The 13,920-nt window shown below is 46.3% G+C and overlaps 1 protein-coding gene across 1 annotated transcript in view; it reads right to left on the bottom strand.

Moving 5' to 3' along the window:
• The window catches only part of LOC144768744 (butyrophilin subfamily 1 member A1-like), a 117,428-nt gene extending 111,657 nt beyond the window's left edge, over nucleotides 1-5,771 (bottom strand). The window contains exon 1 of the mRNA XM_078652630.1: nucleotides 5,546-5,771. The gene's annotated coding sequence lies outside the window, so the exon portion shown is untranslated. The remainder of the gene's footprint in view (nucleotides 1-5,545) is intronic.
• Between the last annotated feature and the right edge of the window lie 8,149 nt (nucleotides 5,772-13,920).

Below are 13,920 nucleotides of genomic sequence, written 5' to 3'. Positions count from 1 at the left end.
GCAGTTCTGGCCTTCTTGACAGGCTTGTTCTACAATTACCGTCACACACAAGCAGCAGCATAGCGGGGCTGCCAGTGCTCGGGGCAAGGCAAGTGCACTTCCACTTTTCTTTTAAAATTTTGCACCCCTAAGAATGCCCCTGCACCCCTAAGAAAGCCCCCTAAGAATTTTGCGCCCGGGGAACCGCCCCTGTGGCCCCGCCCACGATACACCACTGCACGCAAGAAGGAGCTGAAGACTCACATAACACATCACCAGGGCTTTAAGTGGGATGAAACAACTGGATAGTCTCTCAAAAGGGCGTGGCCAATATAATTAAGTGCGTGGCTTAAAACATGTAAGCTAAAAATCTGTGCTTAGCATAGTGTGCCGCCCGACTTGCATTTTTCTGTTTCTGTCATTGCGTCCAGATATATTCTACAACAAGTAACATCATACCTACAACAAGTCGGGACTATTGGCTTTGTCACTGGTTGTTAGTTGCATAAGATAAATAAGCAGCAACTATGGCTTGTAGATAATATTGAAAAAGCTTCCACTTAAAGCCCTTGTGATACCACGACTATGTTGCTGCTCCTGAGTTTCAAAAAGAGAAGGGAAATCCAGAGAGAAAATGAATCTCTTTAAAGGATTTCCCTTCCCTACAATGCTCACCTGGCATGACGTCATGCCGTAACTTCTCCCCAAGTGAGAAGTGATGTGCCTGCTGTCACTGCAGCCCCCTTTGCCAGGGCACAAAACAGAGCCTGATAGAGATCCGTTTCGAGGCCTCTTTAAAAAAAACTACCGGTGCTCAGCACCGGTGTGACCCGGCCTACTTAAAGCCCTGAACATCACTATGCATGAACCACCCTCAACCTAACTCCATCTGCTCATACTCTTTGACTTTATACTTCTATTTTCCCATGCACCGCGCTCTGACGCCTTTATGCAGGGACTTTTCACAGACACTGATTAACATCCCCGCTCTGCGGAACAGGGCCATGGTGGGATTTCGCCTGTTCACTGAGCATCCCGCCACCACACAAATGCACAACTCCCCCAACCCTTTTTACCTCACAAAGGCCGAAAGAACACAAGCCAACAGCAGGAGGATATATTTTCTTGATATCAGATTTTAGTTTAGCTTGGTGGGGAAGGTAAACATATAAAAAATGTCCTCTTCATGTTGATTGAACCAATTTGTCAGCTGATCACTGGTAAACTGAGAAGGATTATGTCGAAAACCTACATCAATACTGGGGAATATTTCCTGCACTCAAGTTGGGGCTGGCAACACAGCGCATTGGCCCTCAAAACAGGTCAGAGGATGCAGAGCCAAGCACCCCTTGACCCTGTCACGCAAACAGTGCTCCCCAGTACTTAATTTGTAAAAGAATAAGAGCTGAGGTCAAGGGTTTGCTCATGTAGCCTGCACAATCGATGGTCGGGTACCGATTACCAAAGCTGCTTAGTCTTGATTGTACCTCTTGGCACTTAACCACCACCAAAGTCTCCCTGCCCCTTAATCTCACTCTTGCTGGTTCCTTTCATCCTTAATTTCTACCTTTGCCACAGGTTTTCTGTCTTTCTTTTCACCTTTTGTCGTTTTCTCTCCCTTGCTCTGGATCAAAATCTGTTCAGGACAAATAAGTGCCAGCCTCCAGAAAGGAGTGCCGGTCTGCCTTACCTGCAACCACCAGCACAAGTAAACCCCTAGTGCTCTCACTCTTCAGGTTAAACACTGGGCAACATCGGGTCCAGACGAGCTTGTGCTACCTAGTGGCAAAGCTCCTCCGTCCCTCTCGCCAGTTGCATCACAGTATCTTGCACCTGCTACTCCAGAGGCTTACAGAAATACTACGAGATGGGGAATGCTTTTGTTCACGTTGGTGCCTGCCACTCAAAGGCCATATTTGTGGCTAAGGACACTTGAAACGGGCGCCCAATGGGAGCAGAGGTGACAGAGAATGACAGCCCCCCCTTCCCGGTTTTTGCCAGTGAGTGATGCTCGACACACACTTGCGAGGGGAAAGTCATAAGTTACGGGGCCATGGCTTAGCTAGGATTTAGGTTTAGGTCAGGGCAAAAGTTGGCCTTTTCCTGCCAGATTCTTTGCTCATGAAGAGTGTGGGGCACTGCAGCCTTACCTGTTATCCCCCTCCTCACCCTGTAGATGTAGTTGTTGGCTTGGGGGAGCACTGGGGTTGATTAGGCTTGCAGTTGTATTGGGGGAGGAGATTCTTGTTTTGTGGTTGGTCATTTAACACACTGCTGGTTGTCTTTGATGGGTTAGGTCTGTGGGCTGTCATTGTGTTTGCTGCTGTAGGACAGGATGTGAACAGGAAGAGGAGATCATGATTCGGTATTGGATGGGTTATATTTTTACTGAGCAAGCGTATCGAGCTCAGGGGGGAGTGATAATTTGTTATTCAGGTATCTGCATGCATTGGATGAAACAAAGGTGGGAAGGGGGCAGAAGGAAGTGGTTGGAAGGGCGAGGGTTGCTGTGGTGATTTACACTGGTTGTTGATGTGATTGGTTGTTTGTGGTTGCTTGGGCAATTAAGAGGCTTAAGAGTAGGGGTGTTAGGAGTTTGTTATATATCAGTGAGATAGAATTTCATGTTGTTTGCCTAATATTCATCTGGTAGCCTACGGACCTCTCCTATTAAAGCGGCCTTTTGCACCATAAGTCACCTGGATTGTAGGTATTGCAATGCCCGATGCAGGTGGCAGTATGCCTGCAGTTTCTCTGCATCATCATGTTTGAATATACGTCCCCCAACCCATACACCCAGCTTCTCCAATCGTACAAAATACCCACGACTTGATGCCTTATTACGTGGTGCAGATCTGCTTCTGTTGTGTAGAAGTGATAGAGTAGTCTTGCTGTTGCCAGTTTCTATTATAGCCTTAGAGTCCGCCTTTAACAAGGGAGTGGGCCTTTAATGGCTGCGGAGGGCTCTAAGGCTATTAGAACATTCTGCCTCTAGAGGGCAGAATGTTCTAATAAACAAAGCCCTCACATAGCCCATGGGGGTTAAAATCCCCTCTGGCTCTGTGAGACCTTTGTTCACAGCAACGGCTGTGAACAAACATTGGAATGTTGATACTCCAGGCTTCTACCAGCCATTAGAAGCCGGAGCACTCAGTTGTTTTCAATGGAACTCTCAACATTCCAATGTTCTAATACACATTCTTCTGTAACAGGGTGACTGAGAAGTGATATAAAATAAAGGAGGTCCCCTTATCTTCTGGGTCTGGGACCAGGGGAATAATGGGAGGAAACACAAAGGTTCCCTTGGGGTGACCACAAAGGTGGTCTTGCCTATATGGGGGTACCCCAAGCCTATTTCAGCAATACCAATCTCACAGTAGGTCAAAAACCTCCAAAGGTAGAAAAACATTAAGCTAGCTATAAGTCAACACATTAATGTAGCTAGTGGTCATGCACATAACATATAATTCTACTTTTGGTAAGGTTAAGCAAAAAGAGCGAAAAGATTTCAAATATGTATTTGTGCGTTTATTCAAAGAATTGTTATATGGTCATCATCACAGAAAAATATTTTACAATCATATATATAATTTTTTTTAGCACAATTGTCCGTGTCCGTGAGGATCCCTTTTACGGACGCCTTTTGTCCGTAATTTGGGCCTTTGGGGAACAGCCCTGTTCCCCCGTGAGAATCCTCTACTCCCTGATGGGGCCACTTCGCACTCCTCTGAGCGCAAGAGCAGCTCCATCCCTTTGCTTTGTGAACCACAGCGAGGGGTGAGTTTCTGTTCTGCAGACGAAGGCTCGGCTCACAATTAATGTGAAAAGGTGGGTGAGAGAGTAAGTGAAGGGATGGGTGGATGTCTGGATGGATTAGTGAAAGGGTGAATGGATGAATGAAATAGTGAATAGACGGATGATGAGAAAAAGAATGGGTGGATGGATGAGTGAAACAATGGATGGATGGTTGGATTGATGAATTAATAAGTGAAAGGGTGAATGGATGGACAGATGTGTGAAAGGGTGGATGTAGGGATGGATGAGTGAGTGAAGGGGAAGGTTGGTTAAATGAGTGAAAGAGTGAAAGGGTGGATGGATCAGAGAAAAGATGGATGGATGATTTAAAGGATGGATGAGTGATAGGGTCAATGGATGGTTTCATGATTGGATGAGTAGATGGATGGTTGGATGAAAGGAAGGATGGATGGCTAAGTGAAACGGTCGATGGAGAGAGAAAGGGAGGATGGATGTGTGGATGACCGAAAGGGTGAATGTGTGGAAGGGTGAGTTACTGTGTGGATGGATGAGTATGTGAAAGGGTGGCTGGATGGGTGAAAGGGTAAATGACTGGATGGGTGAGTGAATGGATAGATGGGTAGAAGAGTGGATGGATGAGTGTGCGGATAGATAGGGTGAAAGGGTGGATGGATGAGTAGAAGGGTGGATGGAGGAATGATTGAGTAAAATGATGGATGGAAGGATACATGCTGGATAGGTTTGCAAATGGATGAATGTGTTTGGATCTGGATTAGCTGCATCTTGTGTTTGCCACTTTACAACTCACAATGTCTATCCGAGCAGATCTTCCCGACCATTTCTCACACCAAACATGCCTGCTCAACAACATGAATTGTATACAAAATATCAGACTGGACAACCCAGTGCTGTAACTATATATATAGATTATTATTATATGAAATACCACAAAAAGACCTGCTATTGATCAAAGCTGCGTGCATAGTGAAAAACCGTGAAGTACACGATTGTTTCAACCTAATATAAACCTGTTTTGACTAGTGCTTAAATGGTTGTCTATTTACTTACTTACATACTATTGCGCAACCTCCTCTGATGTGTCTGTAAAATCTACCTTTTGTCCAGAAGTTTTGTCCTGAATTTTGACCTCCTGTCCTGAATTTTTGTCCTGAACTTTGACTCTTTGTCCTGAATTTTTACACTCAGCGTCCTGAATTTGCACCCATGCCAGTTGGTCACCCTAGCCTTCATCCCGCACCTCCATCCTGGAGAGCCAGGAAGCAAATGGGCAAACACAGGAGCACTGAGAGTCCGATGCTGTTTTGAATTTATTCCCAAAGAAGCTGCTATGAGAATGGCGCAGGGTTATTCAATTCAAAATCTGACTGACTCCTGTCGGGTAATATAGGAACATGAAAGTTCCTTCTTCACCTCGGGCACCCCTACTTAAAACAAGGGCTTTAAACCCTACACTAGTAACGCAGGGCCGCACTGAGTGCTGCGCTACTTTTTTCCCCTTTACAACGTTTAGTAAAATCGACGTGTGTCGCTTAGTAAATCCCAAAAAGGAATTTGCGTTGGGCTGTGACTATAAAAACATCTTTGTACATCTGGGCCCCCATCCTTAAGGTCACAGAGGCGTAGCTATCAATGGCGCAGCAGGTGCAGTGGCACTGGGGCTCAAGGATGTGGGGGTCCCCTTACCTCCCAATTATGGATAATATTAACAACTCACCCCAGGACAATGGGGCCCATTTCCATGCTTTCCTTGGGCCTATGCCCCCAACCCCACGAAACCACTGGCACTTACCTGTCGAGTGATGAGCTGAGAGACGAAGATGTAGTGATATAGCGCACTGACTCCTCTCAGACCTCTGCTGGAGTGACGCCTCTGACGTGCACTGCACTCCTCCTCAAGCCTCTGCTGGAGTGACGCCTCGCTCCCCTCCTCAGCGGTGATTCGTCCCCCTGCCTCCCACTTCTGCTCGGAATCAGGTTCAGAATAGGCGTTGTTCTTATTAGGCAAAGATATGTGCAACGCAGTATCACCGTTGCTCTATTTATTTGTTATTTCATTTCACAATATTTCCCCATTTAGCAAGGACAGTAACAAGAACATTGCCACAGGTGTTGAGTGGGGAGGGGCGGGGCCATTAGAGCCCTCGCTTCCAAGAGAGACCAGGCTTCTCTGTTCGAAAGTAATTCTGAAGCTGCAATGTAGAGCACAACTGTCTACGACAGATACAATACAACTGTGGATAATTATGATCACACTATGCCTACATACATAGAGAGAGTAATTATGTATTTGATATTTTAATTAGGGGGGGGGGAGTTGTATAGTGTCATTAAAGACCGACAACTCTCCCCGACACCAAACCCGGGACATGATAATCGAGGAGTCCTAGAGATGATGGGCCCTTGGGTGCATCCATGCCCAAAAGTGCCACTGAAGAGTGTTTTTAGTTTTTCCTATTTTTTTCCCCCGTAGTTTTATATAGCTCTAACTTGACCCGAAGGTATCAGACAGAGAGCGCTTTACATGAGCACCAATTTCTTTACAGATGGTCGGGACACGTTGATTTTTTGCTAGACATTGGGAGATTAAGTGATTTGCCCAGAATCACAGGATGTTGAGCATCCCTGACGAGACTAGAACCGGTTCCCCAGATTTGCGATCACCGCCCTAGCCGTTAGGCCACATCCTCAATGGCAACTTTTTTCGCACAACTAATTTCAAAGGTTGGAGGATCCCTCTAACAAATTTTCCTCCATGTCTCTTCAGACTTGACTTGCTTTGATGCGATTAAGTGGCACAGTCAGATCTCAGGGCCCGGCGAGCACAAGGAGATTTCAAGGAGACACAAGACCTATAGGTTCCTTTAGTCCACCATTTCCTACCCATTGTATTACCTCTTGGTGTGAGGGATGTCCCAACATGAAACAAAAAGGGGTGGGGAGAGAGAGAGAGGTTTTTCACAAAATAAGCTTCCCAGTGCTGAGGTTTGTGAAAGTTATACATAGAAATTCATTCTCCTGAATGTCTTTCAGCCTAGAATTGTGTGGACAGCAAAGAAGCAGACAGAGGATCTGAGTTCTGGAAGCAAGCTATCATGTACCTTGTGTTGTGTTTCCCTGGTGTGGTCAGGATATATCTCAAGAAAAGAGGCTATCCCCCTACCTCTGGCCTCTCCATATCTGAGAAAGCCTTCTGTAGACCTCTTACTGCAGTGAATGGACCTACTGAAGTATACAAAAAGTGATTGATGGAATGCTCTAATTAATTGCAGCCATCGGTAATTAGTTGGAGCTACATCCCAGTCTATCTTTACTTTGCACACCATGTGACCAGCTGTGGCCGGTGCAGGTAACAGCGATGGGGGGTGAGGCCTGGGGGGGGGGGATCCGATGGACGATGACGAGAGGAAATTATTTATCTAATTTTCCCTCTGCATCGTCCCTTGAAATCCCCCCACCAGGCTTTACCGCCCCACCACTGCGGCTGCAAGTAACATCAGTTTGGTCTTAGCCATATGTAACTCAGTCTTGACCCTGCTCCAATGGGAACGGACCAGCCTGAACTGCCAAGCCAGGCCCTCCCTGAACTGGAATACAAGCAACCCAGGGCAGGTTTCACCCTAGTTATGGGCTCATCAGCCAGGAACAACTTGATTCCCATGGCACAGTGTACACAGAACCCACGTCTGGGCATACCTGTCCCATTTAGGGTGACACACTAAAGTATACAAAAAGTGATGGATGGAATGCCTGACATAATCTTAGCCACTAGTAATTACCCAAGGGTGCTGCCACGAGTAATTTACCAGTAGCTGAGATTATTTCAAGCATTCCTTTCATCACTTTTTTGTATACTTTAGAGAATGAACCATTATCAGCGATGCCCAAGTAGTGACATTTACAGACATTATTTCAGATGTTCCATTGCAGAGGGTCCCGCAGAGGCAGAACGCCTGCCAATGCCTCTGTTGGAATGCTGGTAGCCTTACATGTAGAGGATCTTGAGATATATTTTGAGAAGTATGAATAATTTGGGTGCTCTTGAATTTGTCACTATTGTCGCTGTCTGCAACTAGCGATGCTGCTGTGGAGAGTGGCAATGGCTAGCCAGTGCATGAGGTGGAGGGTGATGCCCCGGTTACTTACCGGTAAGCTCACTTTGTAAAGTCATGTGGCGAGGAAGACTAACGAGGAGGTAATTGAAGTCAGGTTGGGCTTGGAAAAGTCCTGTCAACAAGTGCTTACACCTGCTGAGCTCACTTTTTTGGTCTCCAAAGATGATGGTGGGAATATGGGATAGGATTTGGTAGGCACTTTTTATTTCTGGCTTTTATTTTGATCGGAGTGTTATATGGGGGCAGTCGGGATGAGACTTCTGGCTGGGACAGTGCTGCCACTGATGCAATAAAGGGCATGTCTGCGATATATCAGTTCATTAGGTGTTTTTGTGGTCAACCGTTCCTTCCTGCTGAGCTGTTCTTTACCATTATGGCTAATTTAATGGGTATGTTTATGTGGTGTATGAACATCCTTCCACTAGAATCTCTTTTAGGGCTCGACTAACAGACAACAGATGCGGTCTTGTTGTGGAAGTACTATTGTGGGCTTACGAAGAACCTACACTGGTTCACAGCCCACTCCATGACTGCTATTTGTTAGCTTTATTGTTACCCTCCTTTGCATGCCTCTTATCAGATGGTTTTCTTTGTATCAGTTTGTGTTTGCCCTTCCCTTGAGTATAACCCCTGTACCATCTCTTTGTTTGGCTGACTTGTATCTTTCCACTGCTCACTTTTAGGGAACATTTTTTTCAATTTTTGCTTAGGCACTCCTTGTGTTTCCAGTTCTCTCTCAGGGGCTCCCCTAAATGCCTGCTGGCACTCCGTATTGTTCTCTCATGCGTGCTGCTTCTCGTGTGTATCATGTGCTCCATGTTGCTGTCTTCCTTGTGTGCTTTTCCCCTCACATTGCTCTCTCCATCATGTACTTCGCCCTCACCCTCTCTTTTGCTCTCGCATGTGCTTCTCCCCAGCCCTGTGTACTTATATCCCTCATGTGCTTCAACCCCGCTTCCCATGTTGCTGTTTTCCCCCCTCCTCCCTCCCACCTACTCATCCACTGCCCCCTAAACCTGTGGTCGTTTTCCTTTTATTATGCGTTTTTTGCACAATTTTCTTTTTTATTGTTCACTGATACAAGTGGTATCTTGGGTCAGTAAAAAAAAAAGGGAAATGGTGCCCATGCTTTGGGATGCACATTTGCATACGTAATTACATGGGTGCCATTGAAATGATGCAGCCACTAGTAGCACCTTTTTTTCTTTTGACAATGCTATACATCATCAGGAAAAGCATTAGGCTTCCCCCCAGCCACTGTACAGCATCACCAAAGGCTTTGGTGAAGCCAAAAGGTCCCACAAGCCATACGTACTGAATTCGCCATTGCTTCTTTTTTTTATTGCTGGCCATAGTGGTATAGAAAGTGATGGGGGTGAGTGGCAGTAGCTTGTACACCCCCTGAGCTGTTGACGGCAGAGTAAAGACACAGAGTGATTATGGTCCCAATTTTAGCCAGATCAAATGATGAGTGGTTTTGTGAAACACCCACACGGGTAGGATGCAATATTTGGGGGGAGTAGAGTGCATTAAAGCCCATGAGCAGGTTGAGGAAATAAAATAGTTGAAGCTGCACATTTTGTCACTGTGGAGAATGTCGGTTGATTCTACTACCTCATATAGAAATTTGGAAATACCTTGCCTGCAAAGGCCATGTCACTTGACCCTCCTTAGAATCGATAACTCTCCAGTCAAACCTTCCATCAAGATGTCAGAAACGCCCATATGGAATTCAAGATACTTACCTCTTTAATTTCCGTAGATGTATAGGTTGCCCTGATGAAGGCCTTCAATTCACCTGCACCGTCTCCCACTGACATCTCTACCTATGCTTCCCACCCTCCCCTTACCTCACCCACACGTCTCGCCCACAAATGCTCCCACACAACGAATTCCATCCCACTCAATATCACCGCAGAGCACCCCAATAACGCTAGCATATCCCTCCCGCGGTACCCGGCTTACTTTCCAGCTCACTACTCAACCACTCGCCAACGGCTCTCATCACCAACACCATCCCCAACCCACCTCTGGACTTGACCTCTTCCACCCTCCAACAACTCAGAGAGGATCTCCTACAACTCAAAAAAGATCTCCACGCAATCAAAGAACTTCTCTTCTCACAGCCCAGTCAACCTCCCACCGTCCCACTACCCTACAAACGACGCACCCTCCCCACACATTTTCGCCCTCAACGATCCCCGCGTTGGCCGACTATCCCCGCTCGCAATAACTCCCACCGCCCCTGTCGTGTCCTCAACTCCCTGTCGGACCGCGACTTATGCTCCCTCCTTCGCTCTTATGGCCCAGGTCCGATAAAACACATATCCATCACGCACATCCCCATACCCACAATTCTCACAAATCCTCTGAGGCTCCCAACCCTAAGCAACAGAGGTTCCGTCCCTAACAATCTCAGAATAGTCCCCCTCTCTCTAGAAGGCACGACCACCCTTCTCATTCTCAAACTCAAATGCATCCTACTCAATTGCAGATCGGCCCAGAGACACTCCTCCGACATCGCTGATCTCGTCTCAACAATGGATGTGGACCTAGCCATTCTGACTGAAACGTGGCTAACCGAAGCCTCTACACCGATAATGGACATACTAGTCCCCCCTAATTATCACATCATTAGACTGGACAGGCCTGTCAAGACGGGCGGGGGAATTGCATGCATCTTCAGGAGCAACCTCTCCGTCACTAAAGCCACCTCCCCCTCCCTTACTTCCTGTGAACTCCTCTGCCTCGACATCGCCAGCGAGGGCAAACAAGTTTGTGCCTTACATCTCATCTACCATCCGCCTGGTGACAACCTCACATTCACTCAACAACTCATGGACACGATCACATCCAATGCCGGTCGGCAGACCAGCCAAGTCTACCTGGGTGATTTTAATCTCCACTGGAACGATCAGAAAGACGCAGTGGTGAATAGCCTCAAAACTTTCCTTAATGCGCTTGACCTCACCCAAATATGCGATAGACCAACACACGACAAAGGCTTGATACTTGATCTCATCATCGCCAAAGAGGACTCTACCCAACTGGAGGCGATCCAACCCTGTGACTGGTCAGACCACCACATTATCACCTTCTTTATCAACAAAAAAGTTAAACTTAACGCAGCTCAACCTACCAAATCCAAGACCTGGAAAAGGGACATGAAGAATCTTAACCCCAATTCCCTGCCTCCCCATATCGGCAGTCTCCTCCTTCCCCCGTCAGGTGCCTCGGATGTTCAATCATTGACCGATCACTACCTTGACTCTATGAATTCAATAGTCAACGAAGCCGCCCCACTGCAACTGAAGAGAATCTCCACCAAGATCTCCAACCCTTGGTATGACGGCAGACTCAATGATGACAGGCGTGCTATGCGAATGGCAGAGCGCACCTGGAGATCCGACCCCTCATCACTGCATCTCAAAACGCTTAAGAACAAGAGAAATGCCTACTTTAGGAAAATAAAGCGCGCAAAGTCTGACTTCTTTAGCCGCCAGCTGGACCAAGCAAAAAACAGGCCAAAAAAGCTGTTCGAACTAATCAAAACTCAAACAAAGACACAACCCTTACAACCAAACAGCACAACAAGCGATACCCCACACTGTGAAGCCTTTTCTGCTTTCTTTAAGCTAAAGACCGACAACATAAGAAATGACCTCATCATGGATGTAAGCCGATTCCCCAGTCACACCAGAATGACTAACACTCAACCTAAAAATAATGCATCATGGTCGTCCTTCGACACCTACTCGGAGGAAGCAATACACAAATTGCTTGGCAACCTGAAGCCCTCTAATCACCTCATAGACCCCCTACCTGCCAATGCTGTAAAAGACTTCACCCCCCTGCTCCTCCCACTCTGAACCAAAATCATTAACAGCTCCCTTCAACAAGGTCTCATCCCAGACTCCCTCAAGGTGGGGCAAGTCACGCCTATACTCAAGAAGCCTACAGCTGACCCGTCTGACCTGAACAATTACCACCCTATTACTAATATCCCCACCCTGGCCAAACTGCTGGAAAAATGTGTTCAACTCCAACTAACAAAACACATTGACCAATATGACCTCCTCAACACTCATCAATCAGGCTTCCGAGCGAATCATAGCACGGAAACGGCTATGACGCACATAATTGATGATGCCCTCCAAATTCTAGATCGCAATGAATCCTGCCTCCTCATCCTTCTTGACCTCTCTTCAGCATTTGACACGGTCAAACACGAGAACTTACTGGAGCTGCTAAGCACTAGAATGGGTCTATCGGGAACTGTTCTCAAATGGTTTACTTCCTTCCTTTATAACCGGACTCAGAAGTTCAAGATTGACAATGTGCTATCTACACCTGTGCCAGCAGATCTAGGTGTCCCACAAGGATCCTCCCTCTCCCCACACTGTTCAACCTCGTCATGGAACCGCTCGCCACCTTGCTCCAAGCATCCAATGTTCAATTCCATATGTACGCCGATGACACACAACTTTACCTAAAGCTACGATCCCCGGAAGATATCAAACTTCTGAATTCTACACTTAGTAACACTCAATCCTGGTTGGCCGTTAATCACCTCAAACTAAATGCTCTGAAAACTGAGTTTCTACTCATCTCACCTCCGGCGAAAATTACCACCACCCAAACCTGGCTCAATAACCTAACAGCACTCAATGTCCAACCTACCATCGTGGACTCTGCGAAATCCCTAGGCATCACACTCGACGCCAAGCTCAACATGCAACAGCACGTTAGCAAAGCAACAAAAGGAGCTAATTTCCAAATCAACACACTGAGGAAACTTAAACCCTTCCTCCCAGCCAAGGACTTCCAAACGGCTGTACAAGCGTTAGTCATCCCTCGCATAGACTATGGAATTGTGGCCCTCAGCGGACTCCCGTTAGCCACAACAGCACCCCAAAGAGCCTCCCTGAACGCTGCCGCGAGACTCATCACTGGCTCACGTAAACATTCGCATATATCCCCAGACTTAAAATCTCTAAAATGGCTACCTTTTGAAGCCAGAATACAGCTAAAAATTGCCGTTATGACACACTCGGCCGTGCACCACAAGGCACCCAACTACCTCGCTCAAAAGTTATCTATATCAGGTGGCTCGAGATCCAATAGAAGTACAAAAAACCTACTCCTGAAACCTCGTAGATTCCGGAAGGAAAAAACATACAAGCGCTCCTTTTCAGGAATGGCACCCAGGATCTGGAATGCACTCCCTCCTGAAACCAGGCTTATCCCCTCCACTGCATTCTTCAAGAAAGAGGTGAAAACCATCCTCATGGCCAAGTTCACCTGAACTTTATAGGTGATGGATCAGAGTCTCTGCATCGCTGTGTATTTTTGAACTTTTGATCTCCTGATTGCCTCATGACACTACACTCTTATTTGATTGTGACACTATTATGCTACTCTCCTACTACCGACCACTATATGATACACCTTAGTTTGTTGAATCACCCTCACGTTGCCCCCACCCCTTGTTCGCTCTATCCTTAGAATTTGGTATAAGCCATCCCTACATCCAAAGTTTACCTGAACTCTGTTGTAGCGTGATCAATGTTTTTGCGCCGTCTTATACTACTTGTTACCTGGATGTATATTGGTATGTTCTCTGTACACTACTGTTTTCCTATTATGTTTAGTGACTATTATACTGTTCCTATTAGTTCTGTTCGGTCCTGTTGCCCCTACCCCTGTCTCTGTGAAGCGCTCTGATATCTGTAAAGATCTTGTTCGCACTATATAAAACTTTGAATAAATGGTGTTGGGGCTGCTGATGCTAAATAATGTGAACATTAATACGTAGAAGAAGAGGCAGTGTTTGGCATTCCATAAATTTGTTATAGTCTTTTTCTGGTTTACTGCCAATGTGCAGAAGTGGACATGTACGAGTCAAAAGTATGCATATATGCTAAGATCTTATCATTTTTTTAATGTCTAAAATGTATTTTCTGAAAGACCTTTCCAAAATGTGCATGTAAAACTCATATGAGGCTTGTGCGATGATAATCTTTGTAACAGCCTGATGGGAACAAAAGGGCAT

This window comes from Lissotriton helveticus, chromosome 7 (genome assembly GCF_964261635.1).
Source record: "Lissotriton helveticus chromosome 7, aLisHel1.1, whole genome shotgun sequence".
Classification (NCBI taxonomy): Eukaryota; Metazoa; Chordata; class Amphibia; order Caudata; family Salamandridae; genus Lissotriton; species Lissotriton helveticus.
Note: the sequence above shows the minus strand (reverse complement) of the source record. Positions and strands in the feature narration are given on the sequence as shown.